Below are 6,375 nucleotides of genomic sequence, written 5' to 3'. Positions count from 1 at the left end.
CCTTACATCTTTCTTCCTTTCCTGGAAGTTGTCTCTTTAGCTCAGCCTGCCTTGCACACTTCTCAAAGAGCTATGGTATCTTTTCTTTCTGTACTTGTTCCAGTAAGGAAAGGGTAAGGAGAAGAGAGAAAACCCAAATACCTCCATTTCCTCTACCCCTCTATTGATCTCCTAGTTATATTTCCACTACATCTTACTATTTTGATAAAGACTTCTAAAGGATGATTAAAGCAATAATAGCTCACATTTAAATATATTATTTCATTTGATCTTCATAACAACCCTGAAAGATATGTGGTATAATATTCCCATATCTGGTTTATTATTGAGAAAACTGAAGTGTTCAGAACTCAAATCCAGAATGCCTTCCATTAAGTCTCATTGACACTCAACAAGAAGAGAATCTTTGCATGAAAGAAGCTTTATGTTCTATAGCAATTGAAGTATTTTTGCGTTGATGCTCAGTACACATAACTTACCTGGAGATTCATATAAAAATGTAATATAAGTTTCCATTTAGTGCCTAATTCATGTCTTGAAAATTCTTCCCTCTAAATATAGTTTCCCTCCAAAATAGAGAATTTAGTTGACTACCTTTGCCCCCATTCCAATTAAGGTAACCTCTCTAATTTCCCAATCTACAATAGATTCCATTTTAACACATATAATTTGGTTTACTCAAAATGACCAAAATGAAGACTTAATTCCAGTGGCTGAGCTAGTGTATCGTATCAGTCATCTGACACTGATCAGGACAAGAATGCTAGATTAAACCCAGAAGCTTTAGAGCACCTGAAATAAGAGGTGGAGAGGCTTAGTAATAGGACAAGTAAAAGACTGAATCAAAGCCATTAGATGAACCAGGATGCTGAGGGTCAGAACCAAAGAACCCACAAGTGGAGGCAGAAACCAGAGAAAGGTCAGAAAATTTATATTGGACTTAACACAGAAATAGGAGCTGGGGAGAGGGTAAAAATACTGATATGATCTGAGAAGTCATGAGGAAGGTAAGCCAAGAAAAAAAGCTTTCACCAAATGCTCAGGTTTTCATAAGGCTGAAAAAAAAATGGGCATGGAAAAGACCTAGGTTCAAGCCCTTATTCTACCCCTTTCCAGTTGTATAATCTTATCATACCACTTTTATCTCTCTGATCTTACGTTGCCTTGTGTATAAGAAGAGGGAAGGGCATTGAACTCAATGAAGTCCATGCTGTCTTTTGGTATGAATATTCTGGATTCTGTGATCTTGGCATGCTGATCACATAGCCTTCCATTTTTTTAAAGACAAAACCATTTGTTGAGTTGAAATGAATGGAAATGGATCATGCTGTTTTAAGAGGATCTAGAGAACACCTAAACGTCTTCATAGACTGACATTCTTGTTCTGTTCCTAGATTTCTGCCAATTTCTACAGTACTACTTTTGTAAATTACCTCTGTGTTTCTGTGCTGTATGAATTGATTAGCACCCACCATGTTTCCTGATACACTTGAGTGCTGCAGTCATTTCCTTTTTCTGTTTGGCATTCAAGCCAACATCAATGTTTTACCTGCCCATTAACTGAAGATACACACACAAAAAAATATGCCCTATCCACAAGCAGATGTTGTTTGCTATTTTCTTTTCATTTATTTAAACATGCAAATTGGTATGATCATTGGCAAATTGACTACACACCAATTAGATGAAAAATCCTTTCATTTTGGCCAATTTTCCCATAATATGGCATTCATTTTTCCAAGTACCATTCCCTGAGTTTGAGCTTTTGGGTGCTTATTAGCAGCTGGTATTTTGAAGTTCTCCAACCCTGGTATCAAGCTGTGTTTTAAAATTGGCTTTAGGTTTTCTCTGTTTTTATTTTTATTTTTTAATTTATGAAGCATCAATCATACCTTATGCAAGTACAGGAGAGAAGATGCCTGCCCTGAGGGAACTCTATGCTATCTCAGACCAACAGAAGATATGTTAATTCATATAATTTGCCTATTTTAGTGGAATACAATTTCTTAGTTTGGTGAGATTTGGAATCAATGCTCTGCTTAACAAAAAAAATCCAATTTCTTTTTCTTCTAAGTCACCATCCTCCTTGACACTTCACTAAAATAAGGGACTACTTCTGTTGAAATTCTCATGTCCCTTGACTTCCATGGTGCAATGCCATTCTAGCTCTCTTTCCTCTTTGCTTATTCTTTTCACTCCTTCATTAACTCTTCTCCCTCTTTATGCACTTTAACTTGAGTATCCCCCAAGGCTCAATTCACAGCCTTCTGCTCTTCTCTCTCTATACTCCCTCCTGTAGAGAGCTTTTCCATTCTCACGACTTTAACAATAATCACAATGCTGAAGACTCCTAATTTACATCTCTAGTCTGGATGTTTTAACAAGGTCCAAACCCACATTTCCAGGTTCCACATTGCTGTGGTATGAAGCAAATAGTATGACATTCTTCATTCTATGAGCCTCAGTTTCCTCAATTTTAAAATGGAGATACTAACACTTATACTCCTTTAGGGGCTTTGGAGGAAAGTGCTATATGAAAATGCATTATTATTTTGGATTTCTATCATTGCCCATTTGATTAGGATCCTTTTCTGAGTCCTTTATTTATGCCAATAAAGCATCACTTCTTCTGATCCCTCAAGGTCAGAATCTTGGAATCATGGGACCATAGAATTAGAGCTAGAAGGGACTTCTCAGTCCGTGTAGTCAAACTGGGACTATTAACTCTTGCCCCATGTAGTCATTTATGATTACTTAAAGTACAGCATTGGAAAACCAGGCTTTGATAAAACCCATTGGTATTCAAATGGAGCTACTTGACTATGCCTTAAACCCAAATCACTCTGGCTGTCACTGATTGGCCAACAATAGGTCCCAGCCCAAGCCTCACTTACTCATTGGGTTTTGATGACTCAGAGTGAGTGTAAATAATGGTTGTTTTTATTTTGGCCAGAAACTGTGGGAGTCTTCCCTCCCCTGGGCCTGGAGTCAAGAAGACCTGAGTTCAAATCCAGCCTCAGGTGCTTACTAGCTGTGTGACTCTGGGCCAGTCATTTAATCTCCATTTGCTTCAATTTGCCCTCTCTTCCTTCAAGTTTCTCTCCATTCAAATTGATCACCCTTTTTGGATCCTGAGGGTTGTTATCTGCCAGCCCTCGGGTCCTCCTCCCTTCTTTCTTAAGTAGTTCAGCATCTTGTTCACAGCCTTCCATTACATCACAACCCCTCCTTTCATATCTTGGGACTTTAACATACATGCTATGCGCCCTCAAAAATCCTAGCATTTCCATTTGTCAACCTCATAAACTCATATAAAATGATGACCATTCCTTTTATCTCATTATTAATTACCCACAAGAGTTCACCTTCCATGATCTAGAATGCTGGTGTCATGCTCAAATAGAAATGGAACCACTAAACTGATCATAAGGATCTCATCTGGTTACCCATTGACTTAGAAAACCATATGTTAATTTTATCTATGTTTTTATTGTATTTTTTTGTTTATTTGAATTGTTTTTTATTAAATACTTCACAATTACATTTTTTTTTGTTTTTTTGGTAGGGCAATTGGGGTTAAGTGACTTGCCCAAGGTCACATAGCTAGTAAATGTGTCAAGTGTCTGAGACTGAATTTGAACTCAGGTCCTCCTGACTCCAGAGCTGGTGTTCTACTCACTGTACCACCTAGCTGCCCCTCCCAATTACATTTTAATCTTGTTTGAGGTACACTCAGAGGTCTTGTGGGTACTGGGTTGATCTAGAACATTAAAAATTTTCCTTTGGATCACAACTTCCCAGACTTTGGTGCTAACCCCTCCCAAACCTACTCTTCATCCTAGAGGCATCTGTTGGCATAGTGGTATAATAGTAATTTAGATCTGAAGATCTTTCACACCCATTAATAGGCCATGTGACCTGCCTACATCACAGGAAGCCTAAGTCACATGTGGTGGGTAGAACTTGCTAAGAAGTAAAGGAAGTTGTGTCACAGGAAATGCTGAGAGAGCAGTTACGGCAGTTACCACAGTTACAGCTGAGGGAAAGAGAGTAGACTGTGGTGGCTGTGCTGTGAGTTTTTGGGAAGGCCCCAACAGGGGAGCAGATGGTTTGCATATGGTGAGGCTCCATGCTGTGATATTTCGTATTGCATTCTTTGTTGCTGTGATGGATTTGGTGGATGGCTTATGGGATCTGGTTCTCTGGTGTCTAAATAAATGGTTTATTTCTTCTATGTTCTATGTGGAGAATCTTTTATATTTTGTGATATAGAACCACATAGGCATTTTGACAATTATCATCTATATTGTGATTTTTGCCTTGCTGATTCAAGTGGATAAATTACTGGATTTGGAGTCAGGAAGAGCTGAGTTTATAATCCTTCCTTGGATACTTATTAGCCCTGTGGATTCTTATTACCATGGGCAAATCATTTAATCTCTCTCAACCTCAGTTTCTTCATCTGTAAAGTGGGGATAAATAATAACATCTATCCCATAGGGTTGTTGAAAGGATAAAATGAGCAAATGTATATGAAATGCTTTTTAAGTCTTAAGGTACTATATATTATTTATTAGTATTACTCTTTGTTCTCACTCTAATCTCTGGTCATTCAATTCCTCTCTGTTTCCTTAGTCCATCAACCCTTCTCTGACTTGTATTTCCTTCCTTTGAAGCTTTTATACTACAGGTAGCCAGTTCAGTTTGGGGATTTGAGAACCAAATGGTGAATAACCAGAATTCTTTGTCAGGTTCCTTAGTTTAATGGGCAATATCACTGAGAAGAAGACTTCCTACCTAGATATGTGAAGCAGATAGGATCATTAACTTTGTAGTGTGATCACCCAGCACCCTGAAGTCCTTTGCTCTGGTGTGCTTCTGGTCGTGTTGCTGTGTTGGCCTGCTCCCACCCACAAAGGGTTCATTCCTCCTGAAAAAAAGTCAGTGGTTTTTCATTGGAAAACTGTGATGATGGGCACAATCCAGTAGTGATCAATAGCCTGGTGGTAGAACCACCTATCAGTACCCCTGGAAATGTGACTGTTGGCATAAAGAACAATACAGGTGTACCCTTTACTTCTCCTCTGAAGGTAGTGCTAACTGAAGAAAAAGAAATGGCTCTTGGCTTCTGGTTGCAAATCCCCTGTATTAAAAAAAATGGAAATTGCTCCTATAAAGATATATGAGACACTTGACTTTATTCCACCTGGGCAGCCTTACCCTGAGACTTTCCATGCCTATTCAATATTCTGCCCTTTTAAGAAGGGTACCTGTTCTCTGCTCAATACTGTCTTCCAAACACCTCTTATGAAGCTACTCCCTTCTGTCAGCAATGGTACCTGCCATTCTCAGATCATTCTAACCAACGAAAACACATGTCTGTGCTATTTCAAAATCACAGTCTTCCTCCCATAAAAGTAAAGAACCACAATGCATGCCTGGAGGAAGTGGTCAGCAAGGTTGACCTTCCTTTCCACCATCTCCAAGGCCCTCTCAGTTCCCCATTCTTTCCTAGCCTCCTATGCTAGCCTCAGCCAGAGAGCCTTGCTTAGAACAAAAGTCCAATTTCAGCCACTTGAGTTGGGCCTACCAGCTTTTATATCAGTAAAGCAAGATTCATGACCTTGAGGGTGACCATGAACATGCCTGAATGGTTCAGAATCACAAAGTATAAGAAATTCTCTAAGTAGAAGGCAGAGGAAGTATAACATTCATTTAGACACAAGAGAATCCAATCCCAGGACAAGTAATTCCAGTTCCATGTAGTAGCAACAATGTAGCAACAAGGAGACTATAACAAAATATTATAACAAAGATCCAAGCCCTCCTGCAACCTCCCCCCAGCTAGGACCTTCCTGTAAACAATCACTCACAAATCCTACCCCTCCACTCAGCACTCCCTCTTGCAGCTCTGCCGACTCCGAGTTCCTTGATCTCCACAACTCTCTCTTGTTCTGCACTCTCCGCTCTGCAGTCTCTCTCTCGATGCTGTCTCTCCCTCAGTGTCTGCTGCCTCAAAGTCCTCTCGATGTCTGCTTCTGAATCCTGCCGCTCTCACTTCCGCTGCTTTCAGTTCTGCTGCTTTCAGCTCTGGACTCTCTTTTTATACAGTCCTAGCTGCATCTGGTTGACTAGAACTCAGTGTATATACCATTGGCTCTGGTCTTAACAACTCCCCTTAGGGCCCTGAGGGCTTCATGCCCACATAGGCTTAACTAGCACCTAGTCAGTGAAAGGATGTGAGCCTGCCTCTAATCAGGCCTCCCTTTGTTGGCCCCACCTGAGACCTATTCAATGTGTGTGTGGGGTAAGATGTTTCACTTACTGAGTGGCCTGACAGCTTTCTTCATTCCCAAGTCATTTACCATTCTGTTC

General features: G+C 39.9%; 1 pseudogene; it reads left to right on the top strand.

Moving 5' to 3' along the window:
* The first annotated feature begins 998 nt into the window (after positions 1-998).
* On the top strand, positions 999-5,415 carry LOC118857847 (annotated as a pseudogene).
* The last annotated feature ends 960 nt before the right edge of the window (positions 5,416-6,375 follow it).

This window comes from Trichosurus vulpecula, chromosome 7, assembly GCF_011100635.1.
Source record: "Trichosurus vulpecula isolate mTriVul1 chromosome 7, mTriVul1.pri, whole genome shotgun sequence".
Lineage (NCBI taxonomy): Eukaryota > Metazoa > Chordata > Mammalia > Diprotodontia > Phalangeridae > Trichosurus > Trichosurus vulpecula.
Note: the sequence above shows the minus strand (reverse complement) of the source record. Positions and strands in the feature narration are given on the sequence as shown.